The following is a 12317-nucleotide window of genomic DNA, read 5'->3' as shown; positions in this document are numbered from 1 at the left end:
ACGGTAATAGGGGCATTAGTATTTAGAACCTGGGTTAAAAGCTTATGAGCGCTATAGATAATTTTAATTTTGTAACCGAGTCTTTGAATGTGTCTACCTTCAAGGAAATGCTTGAAATATTTCACTGAATTATAATTGCTAAAAGTGCCTTGTAGAAGGTGGAATTGTAAATTTCTGCTACTAAAGGTTGTTATAAGTTATTGAAAGTTTGTTGCAAGACAACTTCTATCGCAACATTTAATGCATCTACAGCTTATTACAAAATTCTTTTTTATCAAAATATGTTAGCAAGGTATTTTTAGCAAACATTTTTTTTACGTTTTCGAAAGAAGTTGTAGTTTTATCTGTCCAATTAAGTTTTTTGAGTTTATGGCTAAGAAAAGGTTACAATAAATAATATATTTAATAAATAGTGTAATGTACCTTAACTTTGGTACAAATTACTTATGTTAAATAACATAGAACGATTGAGAAGGCACGTGTTTTATTATATATCGTGTCTACAACAATCTTTAATAATATGTATATTCAAGTGTGTACAATAATAAAAGTGGTTGTGCAGTGATATGTATATATAGAAATGTGTATTGTGAATCGATTGTATGTGAACCGATGATAAGTGTGTTCCTGACATCCCTCCTTTTCAGCGGTACCTTGCGGGTGTTTTAATTACACGTCCAGAGCGAGTGCGTGCTGGATGATTGAGGCTAGCTGCATCCTGTGGTGTAGCGGTCGTGGAAGGTTCGGCTTCACGAGGCACGTCATCTGGCGAACACTGTTGTGTTGTGGTTTCTGTAGGTGGCTGTGTTGGACTCGAAGGACTTTGGTTTTTTGGTTCAACAGTAGGACGATCTGTGGACGAGTTAGGATCAACGTCGAGGGATGAAGTGGCTGGCTTAAGATGCCATGTGTTTCTTCTGGTCTCACTATATAAGCTGGAACCCAGTTATTATGGCTTTGTCTAAGCAGTACTTTCTCTTGCGTTGTGTATTCTCTACTCTGTTTTTTATTTCTATCTGCTGTTTCTTTCTCACCTTCCTTGAGTTTTGTTAGTTTTTTGCTTACGTTTTTTATTATTTTTGGATTGAGTAGCTTTTCATTGGTAGGTAATAGCGTTCTGGTTCTTCTGTTCATTAACCGTTGAACTGGAGACCCTAGGTCCATGCGTGGAGTATTCGGATGATGTAGCAGCGCTAGCTGTATGTCCGTGTTGTCTTCGAGGCACTTTTTCATCAGGTTTTTTGCCTCTTGTACATAGCGTTCGGCTAGACCATTTGAACGTGGAAAATGAGGGCTCGAAATTCTATGTTCAAAGTTCCGTACCTTTTTTATAAGTGACTTTTGGATTATAAGGCAGGATTTCATACATGATTCTTTGCAATCTCGGTGGTGCATCTGTAATTGGCTTTTTAAATATTGTCTCAAGAGGCTTATGGTCAGATTCAATCGTTAAATCTTTGCAACCCCAAATGTACATGTGAAATTTTTTACATGCAAGTAGAATGGCGTTTGCTTCTTTTTCTAATTGGCTATAGCCCTGTTCAGTTTTTGTGAACGATTTCGCACAGTAAGCGATCGGCTTCTGTTTTTGTATTAATACTCCGCCACATGCATAACTACTGGCATCTACTGACAGCAAAAGTGGCACTTTCGTGTCATAATACCCTAGTACTGGTGGATTCTTTAACAGATTTTTCAATTTATTGAATGCTTCATTGTGTTGCGTATCCCACACCCACTCAACATCTTTTCGCAATAATTGTCTTAGTGGTTGGGTGATATCTGCCAAATTTTTTATAAATTTAGACACGTATGTTACTATACCCAAGAATCTTTGCAACTCTTTCACGTTTTCCGGTTGCTTAATTTTCGTTATTATTTCTATTTTTTCGGGATCAGGTTTTACCCCTTTAGCGGAGACTATATGTCCCAGAAACTTGACTTCTTGTGTATTAAAAACGCATTTTTCTTTATTAAGCTTAAGGCCTGCTTTTCTGAATTTGTCAAGTACCTCTTGAGTGATCCTCTCTAGTTCTAGTTTGCTGGTGGCATGCAAAAGAACATCATCCATAGACACCTCCGCGTTCTTCACGTCCGCTATCAACGAACTCATTACTTGTTGGAAAACTTCCGGAGCCGATGCTAAGTCAAATGGAATTCTTAAGCAAGAGTATCTTCCGAATGGGGTACTGAATGTCAGATATTCTGAAGTACGGGGTGTTACTTGCAGTTGCCAAAAGCCTTTTTTACAATCGAGTAACGTGAACCACTTAGAGCCGTGGATGCGGGCTGTAATTTCTTCTAACGTAGTAAGTATATAATAACGTCTTTTGAGATTTTTATTTATCTCCGATGGATCTGAACAGAGTCTAATTTTATTATTTTTTTTACTACGACCATGGGTGACACAGCCGGTGTCGGCTTGGTTATGGGTTTAATTATTTTTTGCGCTACCATACTATCAAGCTCATCTTTAACCTGCTGTCTAATAGTATGCGGGATTTTTCGCGCAGGGCATATGCTTAGTTTCGGATTTTCTATTAAGTCTATGTCGTATTTGTATTGCTTAAGGCAACCAATTCCTTCAAACAAGTTTTCATCAACCGTTAAAGTTTCAATACGCTTCACTAATTTCAATTTCTCACATGTTGACTTACCAAGTACTGCTGTAACATCCGCTTTGACAACTAATTATTTTATGAGTACCTCTTGTTTTTTAATAAGCGTGTCTATGACCACTTCACCCAGTACGGGGATTTGTTGGCGATGGACTGATGTGAACGTCTATTTTCTTTATTATTTCGTAATTTAAAACGTTGCACTGGCTACCTGTGTCAAGCTTAAACTTTACCATTACGTTTTTGGCCAGCGTAGCTTTTTCATACAAATCTTCGACGTCCACATTGTCTAAATCTGCACCTACCGTAGACACTAAAAAACTGTAATCGTTGCTTTCTCGGTCTTGGACCAGTTCGTTGACCGTTTTGCTTTTGCAACATTTGGTAGGGTGACCTTTTCTTTTCCATTTTTGGCAAACCTTTTTGAAGGCCGAACAGTTACGGCGACCGTGCGTGGTATCACACTTATTGCAGTGAAAGGGTTCATCTTTTTTGTTAGTTTCTTGGATGTCTCTTTTATTTTGCTTTTTGTTCCACGTAACGGCGTCAACTGTGGCCGCTTGCTTCATTGTTGTTACCTGCATCTTAACTTGCTCTGCAGAGTGACATATATCTATTGCTTTTTCCAGGGTTAATTTGCTTTCCGCTAGTAGTTTTTCTCTTGTTGTATCATTTGTTATACCTACTACTATTCTGTCGCGAATTAAAGTGTCTTCTAACGTCCCGTAGCCACAATTTTTAATTTTGCTTCTTAGATCTGTAACGAATTCATCAAATGTTTGACACTCCTTTTGTACGATGGTGTTGAATACATATCTTTCGTACGTTTCGTTGATCTGGGGTAAAATATTCTGTAAATCGCCTTTTGATTGTGCTGACGCTTTTTTATCACTTGTAACGTACACCTAGTGTGGATCCGCCCCTTTGCGCGATCAAGGTGGATTGCCCCCAGCTAGCTCAGTGTGAGGGGTCGGGGCCCTTAACCCTTGTACACCTTGATGCGGGGCGGATGTTACAATCATCTCTATCTTCCATCCGAGCACCTCCCTCGCAGAAAGCCCACCCTACCTTGGACCGCTCGAGTTTCTGTCTGGCAGCGAGTCCGCTTTTACTTCTGCTCCAAATGACCCCACTCACTTACCCTTACGTCATCCTTCCCCACCCCCACCAATTAAGTTTAGCCAACCATTTCAATTTCTTTTCCAATTTCAATCTAACATATTTTTTTTTTTTGAAATATCTTAATTCTATACAAAGAAATCGATAAAAAAAACGTATCTTATGGCTATTGAGCCAAATACCAATGCTTATGAAAAATGATGATTTAGATCAGGACAAAAGAAACTTATATCACACTTGAATCAATATATGTATATATATATATGTGACTATCCACAGGTACCACATAAAAAAAATGTATAATTATTCACAGGCTTAACAAAAACGTCAAAAAAAATACACGGAATAAAAATTTAAACCGTTTTCCAAAAAAAATAGGTTGCTGAACGGTATATGTATACATAGATATATATATATATATATATATAGATTCACATACGTATTTTCAAAACTTAAAACGGTACATATGTATATATTCTGAAAAATGTTCGATTTACGACACTGTACCAAAAAATAAGAAATATGTATATGTAACGGAATTATTAAAAATACAACATTACAAAAAAATCAGTCTTTCGATTATTCTCGAATTTTGGCCAAAAAAAATATTATTCATTAGCATGTATATAATTCAAACAATAATAGTTTTATCTACGTTATAATAATTTCCATCATAGGATCAAATACTTCCCTATTTAAGATTGGAAATTCATTCAGGGCCTACTTGGCCATCAAAGTTCATCCAAACGCTCATGTGCTCAATCGGAGCCACTTCAAAAAAATCAGTCTTTCGATTATTCTCGAATTTTGGCCAAAAGAAAAGTATTATTCATTAGCATGTATATAATTCAAACAAGAATAGTTTTATCTACGTTATAATAATTTCCATCATAGGATCAAATACTTCCCTATTTAAGATTGGCAATTCATTCAGGGCCTACTTGGTCATCAAAGTTCATCCAAACGCTCATGTGCTCAATCGGAGCCACTTCAAAAATTATCAGAAGAAACCCTCCTAATGTCTACCTACAAGAGCGCTCTCAAGGAAGTTCAGGGGTTTGTTGCAGGGTTTATTGGCCACTGCACGATACAAAAAAAAACGTATTTTCTTAAAATGCTCCGTTTGGAGTGCCTTTTTAGTGCCCTATAGGTGCATTTAAATTTGCAAGGTTCAAGTTTACATGAAATTTACTAAATACAGGAACAAATTATACATATAACAAGTAAGGAAGGTTAAGTTCGGGTATAACCGAACATTACATACTCAGTTGAGAGCTATGGTGACAACACAAGGGAAAATAACCATGTAGGAAAATGAACCGAGGGAAACCCTGGAATGTGTTTATATGACATGTGTATCTAATGAAAGGCATTAAAGAGTATTTTATGAGGGAGTGGGCCATAGTTCTATAGGTGGACGCCATTTAGGGATATAGCCATAAAGGTGGATCAGGGTTGACTCTAGAATGCGTTTGTACGATATGGGTATAAAATTAAAGGTATTAATGAGGGTTTTAAAAGGGAGTGGTGGTTGTTGTATAGGTGGTCGCCTTTTCGAGATATCGCCATAAAGGTGGACCAGGGGTGACTCTAGAATGCGTTTGTGCAATATGGGTATCAAACGAAAGGAGTTAATGAGTATTTTAAAAGGGAGTAATCCTTAGTTCCATAGGTGGACGCCGTTTCGAGATATCGCCATAAAGGTGGACCAGGGGTGACCCTAGAATTTGTTTGTACAATATGGTTATCAAAAGAAAGGTGTTAATGAGTATTTTCAAAGGGAGTAATCCTTAGTTCCATAGGTGGACGCCGTTTCGAGATATTGCCACAAAGGTGGACCAGGGGTGACCCTAGAATTTGTTTGTACAATATGGGCATCAAACGAATGGTGTTAATGAGTATTTTAAAAAGGAGTGGGCATTAGTTCTATAGGTGGATGCCGTTTCGAAATATCACCATAAAGGTGGACCAGGGGTGACTCCAGAATGTGTTTGTACGATATGGGTATCAAATGAAAGGTATTAATGACGGTTTTAAAAGGGAGTGGTGGTTGTTGTATAGGTGGTCGCCTTTTCGAGATATCGCCATAAAGGTGGACCAGGGGTGACCCTAGAATGTGTTTGTACGATATGGGTATCAAATTAAAGGTATTAATGAGGGTCTTAAAAGGGAGTGGTGGTTGTTGTATAGGTGGTCGCCGTTTCGAGATATCGCCATAAAGGTGGACCAGGGGTGACCCTAGAATTTGTTTGTACAATATGGGTATCAAAAGAAAGGTGTTAATGAGTATTTTAAAAGGGAGTAATCTTTAGTTCCATAGGTGGACGCCGTTTCGAGATAGCGCCATAAAGGTGGGCCAGGGGTGACTCTAGAATTCGTTTGTGCAATATGGGTATCAAACGAAAGGAGTTAATGAGTATTTTAAAAGGGAGTGGGCCTTAGTTCTATAGGTGGACGCCTTTTCGAGGTATCGCAATAAAGGTGGACCAGGGGTGACTCTAGAATGAGTTTGTACGATATGGGTATAAAATTAAAGGTATTAATGAGGGTTTTAAAAGGGAGTGGTGGTTGTTGTATAGGTGGTCGCCTTTTCGAGATATCGCCATAAAGGTGGACCAGGGGTGACTCTAGAATGCGTTTGTGCAATATGGGTATCAAACGAAAGGAGTTAATGAGTATTTTAAAAGGGAGTAATCCTTAGTTCCATAGGTGGACGCCGTTTCGAGATATCGCCATAAAGGTGGACCAGGGGTGACCCTAGAATTTGTTTGTACAATATGGTTATCAAAAGAAAGGTGTTAATGAGTATTTTCAAAGGGAGTAATCCTTAGTTCCATAGGTGGACGCCGTTTCGAGATATTGCCACAAAGGTGGACCAGGGGTGACCCTAGAATTCGTTTGTACAATATGGGCATCAAACGAATGGTGTTAATGAGTATTTTAAAAAGGAGTGGGCATTAGTTCTATAGGTGGATGCCGTTTCGAAATATCGCCATAAAGGTGGACCAGGGGTGACTCCAGAATGTGTTTGTACGATATTTGATACCCATATGAAAGGTATTAATGACAGTTTTAAAAGGGAGTGGTGGTTGCTGTATAGGTGGTCGCCTTTTCGAGATATCGCCATAAAGGTGGACCAGGGGTGACCCTAGAATGTGTTTGTACGATATGGGTATCAAATTAAAGGTATTAATGAGGGTTTTAAAAGGGAGTGGTGGTTGTTGTATAGGTGGTCGCCGTTTCGAGATATCGCCATAAAGGTGGACCAGGGGTGACCCTAGAATTTGTTTGTACAATATGGGTATCAAAAGAAAGGTGTTAATGAGTATTTTAAAAGGGAGTAATCTTTAGTTCCATAGGTGGACGCCGTTTCGAGATAGCGCCATAAAGGTGGGCCAGGGGTGACTCTAGAATTCGTTTGTGCAATATGGGTATCAAACGAAAGGAGTTAATGAGTATTTTAAAAGGGAGTGGGCCTTAGTTCTATAGGTGGACGCCTTTTCGAGGTATCGCAATAAAGGTGGACCAGGGGTGACTCTAGACTTTGTTTGTATGATATGGATATCAAACGAAAGGTGCTAATGAGTATTTTTAAAAGTTAGTGGGCCTTCGTTCTATAGGTGTTCGCCTTTTCGAGATATCGGCATAAAGATGGACCAGGGGTGACTTTAGAATATGTTTGTACGATATGGGTATCAAATGAAAGGTGTTAATGAGTATTTTAAAAGGGCGTGGGGCTTAGTTCTATAGGTGGACGCCTTTACGAGATATCGCCATAAAGGTGGACCAGGGGTGACTCTAGAATGAGTTTGTACGATATGGGTATAAAATTAAAGGTATTAATGAGAGTTTTAAAAGGGAGTGGTGGTAGTTGTATATGTGAAAGCGTTTTCCAGATATCGACCAAAATGTGGACCAGGGTGACCCAGAACATCTTCTGTTGGATACTGCTAATTTATTTATATATGTAATATCTGCCAAGATTTTAATGGTTTTTTATTTCGCCCTGCAGAACTTTTTCATTTTCTTCTACTTAATATGGTAGGTGTTACAACCATTTTATAAAGTTTTTTCTAAAGTTATATTTCGCGTCAATAAAACAATCCAATTATCTTACCATGTTTCATCCTTTTTTTCGTATTTGGTATAGAATTATGGCATTTTTTTCATTTTTGGTAATTTTCGATATCGAAAAAGTGGGCGTGGTCATAGTCGGATTTCGGCCATTTTTTATACCAATACAAAGTGTGTTCAGATAAGTACGTGAACTGAGTTTAGTAAAGATATATTGATTTTTGCTCAAGTTATCGTGTTAACGGCCGAGCGGAAGGACAGACGAACGACTGTGTATAAAAACTGGGCGTGGCATCAACCGATTTCGCCCATTTTCACAGAAAACAGTTATCGTCATAAAATCTATGCCCCCACCAAATTTCAAAAGGATTGGTTAATTTTTGTTCGACTTATGGCGTTAAAAGTATCCTAGACAAATTAAATGAAAAAGGGCGGAGCCACGCCCATTTTGAAATTTTCTTTTATTTTTGTATATTGTTGCACTATATCATTACTGGAGTTGAATGTTGACATAATTTACTTATATACTGTAAAGATATTACATTTTTTGTTAAAATATTACTTTAAAAAAAAATTTTTTTTAAATGTGGGCGTGATCCTTTTCCGATTTTGCTAATTTTTATTAAGCGTACATATAGTAATAGGAGTAACGTTCCTGCCAAATTTCATCATGATATCTTCAACGACTGCCAAATTACAGCTTGCAAAAGTTTTAAACTACCTTCTTTTAAAAGTGGGCGGTGCCACGCCCATTGTCCAAAATTTTACTAATTTTCTATTCTGCGTCATAAGTTCAACCCATCTACCAAGTTTCGTCGCTTTATCTGTCTTTTGTAATGAATTATCGCACTTTTTCGGTTTTTCGAAATTTTCGATATCGAAAAAGTGGGCGTGGTTATAGTCCGATATCGTTCATTTTAAATAGCGATCTGAGATGAGTGCTCAGGAACCTACATACCAAATTTCATCAAGATACCTCAAAATTTACTCAAGTTATCGTGTTAACGGACGGACGGACGGACATGGCTCAATCAAATTTTTTTTCGATCCTGATTATTTTGATATATGGAAGTCTATATCTATCTCGATTCCTTTATATATGTACAACCAACCGTTATCCAATCAAACTTAATATACTCTGTGAGCTCTGCTCAACTGAGTATAAAAACACCTAAACTAGACTATTATTATCCATGCAAACGCCTTCCTCCTATTACTTCCGCTCCTCGTCGATCTCGAGTTGTTGTTGTTGTTAAAGGTATGTATGTATAGTCGAGACTGCAAGCGACTGCCGGAACTAGATAACATATGGGGATATGTTGTTTTCAAATATAGGTGATTGGTATAGGTGACCAGTTTAAATGCATACATGAAAAGTATAAATGTCCGGTAAAATGTAATAAATAATTTCCCTGGCGCTGTTGGAGCTTTCATCCTCCGCGGTGACCAGATGGCATTCCCACTAGAGGAATAGAAAAATACCATTCAGCTCGACTTAAATGGGCTAAAGGAGGTATTTCACGCCAATTTACCGTTCACGCGTTTTTATTAGGGTGTTTCTGACACCAACAAAAATAGCAAAATTTTTAGCACCAAAACTAAAATCTTACAAAAAAATATGTGCTCAATATTAAGAGGATTACTTTTAAAAAAAATGTTTAGGTTTTGACTAGGATATGAATACCGAAACACATAAAAAAGATGCGGTTAGGTTTTTTTGAAAAAATTAAAATTTCTCAAGAAAATTTTTACAACAACAAAAAAAGGGATAATTATTTAAAAAAAAGAAGATAATTAAACTTTAAATAAAAAGGGGATTAAAACCTGGAAAATTGTATGACCGAAGTCGACAATGGGGTTGCGTGAACCCCAAAATGGCGCAAAAGAAAGGGAATTAACAAAAAAAATCTTAAAAAAAAAATTCTAAATCTGGCACTTACCCTCATAAAAATTATTCCACATCCATATGCAGCAGTTGTGTTGATTAGTTTACCGACGGACCCGATATGTGTTTTAAGGCCAAAAGCCTTTTAAAAAAACAAGCTTTTAAAAAAAACAGTTTTCAACTAAAAAAATTCGATTTCTCACTCCGCGCACAGGAAACTACTTTTAAAATCAAAACTGTAGATATTTATTTTACACCGCGACGAACCGCGCAGCAAAAGCGAATTGGTGCAATATACTTTTGGACTGATCTCCTTTCTACAGTCACACCCCCTTATATAGATAACACTCCAGCAGATACACCGTTTTCTTGTGCCGTTTACCTATTGTCATCCTTAATCTCAACGCAACCATAATCTATATCCATCCCTTTCCTGTACTCACCACGCTCGGTGCCACCCTATGGCTACCATCTGGCAACCCTTGGAATGGAGCTTTTGGCGATTTCTCTATTGTGAACCTACCTCGTGTTTGACGTTTCTCATTTGTTTATATTTTTATACGTGCGTGACAAATCTAAATGCTTTAGCTTTTGCTTTTTTTGTGTTATTATTTCTATTTACAACCAGTGGTGAAGTGAGTTTTGTTAAAAAAAAAGAAATATTCCATGTTCTCTGCTACCCTTCGTACCAGATAATATGCGTCTGGACTTCCTGTGGAAGCAGCTACGGTGGTTCTTTATATTAGCTCCCAGCTGCTATGACTCACCCAAGAAATATCGCGACAGGTGCACACAGACGCGCTTTGGACCCAGGATCACGGATCCGAACGCGGAACTCAAAAAAATGCTACATCTTCCAAGAGATATTTGCAGAAGAAATTAAAAAAAACTTCATATGGTTGTCGTAAATTTGATGGGTTTTACCAACCACAAAAAAAAGGTGCACTTATATAAGTGTTTTGCTCAGATTTACGTTTTTATGCCCAGAATAATTAAAATTGTTTTTCTTGCGTACCTTAGGAAACTCCGGCTTTAGATCCTTTGCTCCCTGTTGCCTTACTCGAGCGGGACACGGTGCGCCAGAAGCCCAACGCGGGGAGCTTAGCCGGGCATATGTTACGGGGAAGTAAAAAAAAACTGAGATATGTACTTAGGATTCGTTACTTTTTGTAATCTTTCTTTTCTTATAGGAAAATTTTGCTTCACCACTTCTGCAGGAATACCCTACCCCCGACTTGACCCTCATCGAAGGTGGTATTCACAGCAAGTAATGGAATATATTTGTATAAAGTTAATTACATTTTGTTCTTCTTTCAGGTCACCGCAGCGGCATTTTAGTATTAAGTTATTTAGTATACAACTATATAGTTTTAAGTTATTTAGTTCTAGGTTAACTAGTATTAAATTAATCAGTATTAAGTTATTGAGCATTTGGTTCTTTAGTGCTAGCCTCCTTGGCTTTAGGTTCCTTATGTTGCGGTTATTGTTTAAGGTCCTTAGCGTGCCAGGCCCCTAAACTCTTCCATGCCAACGACTCTGACAAGTACATATTATTACCTAGCGCCTTAGTAATTCGACACTTTGTGAACTTGCGACAAAATTTAGCGTTTACATTTTGTTTAAAGTCGCTACGTACAAAGTTGTGAAAGATTTCATCGGTTATAAATTTAACCACATTGCTTGCGGTAGCTTCACGCATCGCCTTTAAAAAGATAAACTTAGAAAAGTGGTCAACGACGATAAAGATAAAAGAATTTCCGCGTTTAGACCTCGGGTATTTGCCTAAGAAGTCGATATATATTTTCTGAAATGTCCGGACTGTTACCACTTCTTTACCGATCCCTGGCTTCATATCTGCATTACAAGGTTTTGCCTCTTTACATGTTTGACATTCCCGCACGAAGTTGCGAACCTGTACCACCATGTTAGGCCAATAATACAACCTCCTTAGCCGATGCAACGTTTTCGCCATACCTCCATGCGCAGCTATCTCTGGGCAGTGTGCGTTTTGGATTTGCGTTGACGTCAACGCCTCAGGGACTCACAACTTCCACTCATTCTCTTCTAGTTCTACGTTTTTCGACAAAAACTTTTTAAAAACCATGCCGTCTTCTACCTTTAGGTCAGGCAACCCATCTGTATTGTTTTCTATCGTGTTGATTAATTCTTTATATTCCTTCGATTCGAACTCAACTGTGTCCATATTTGCTATTGGGGATTCTGTAATCTCTGCAATACAACGCGAGAGCGTATCGGCCACTATATTGCCTGCACCTTTACGGTGTTCTATTTCAAAATTAAAAGCTTGTAATTGTAGTGACCACCTAGCGAGTCTCCCATTTAGATCTTTCAAAGACATTAGCCATTTAAGGCTAGCGTGGTCGGTCACTATTGTAAATGGCATTAAGTCGATGTATGGTCGAAATCTCTTGACGGCCATCACCGCCGCAAGGCATTCCTTCTCCGTTGTACTATATTTCCTTTGACATTCGTTGAACTTTTGTGAAAAGTATGCGATTGGCTTTTCTGCATCATCACTTTCTTTTTGGTATAGTACTGCACCCAGACCATAATCAGATGCATCGCATTGTATGAAAAATCTTTTTGAAAAATCAGGGTGT

The sequence above is a fragment of the Eurosta solidaginis genome, chromosome 3, assembly GCF_040869045.1.
Source record: "Eurosta solidaginis isolate ZX-2024a chromosome 3, ASM4086904v1, whole genome shotgun sequence".
Taxonomy (NCBI): Eukaryota; Metazoa; Arthropoda; class Insecta; order Diptera; family Tephritidae; genus Eurosta; species Eurosta solidaginis.
Note: the sequence above shows the minus strand (reverse complement) of the source record.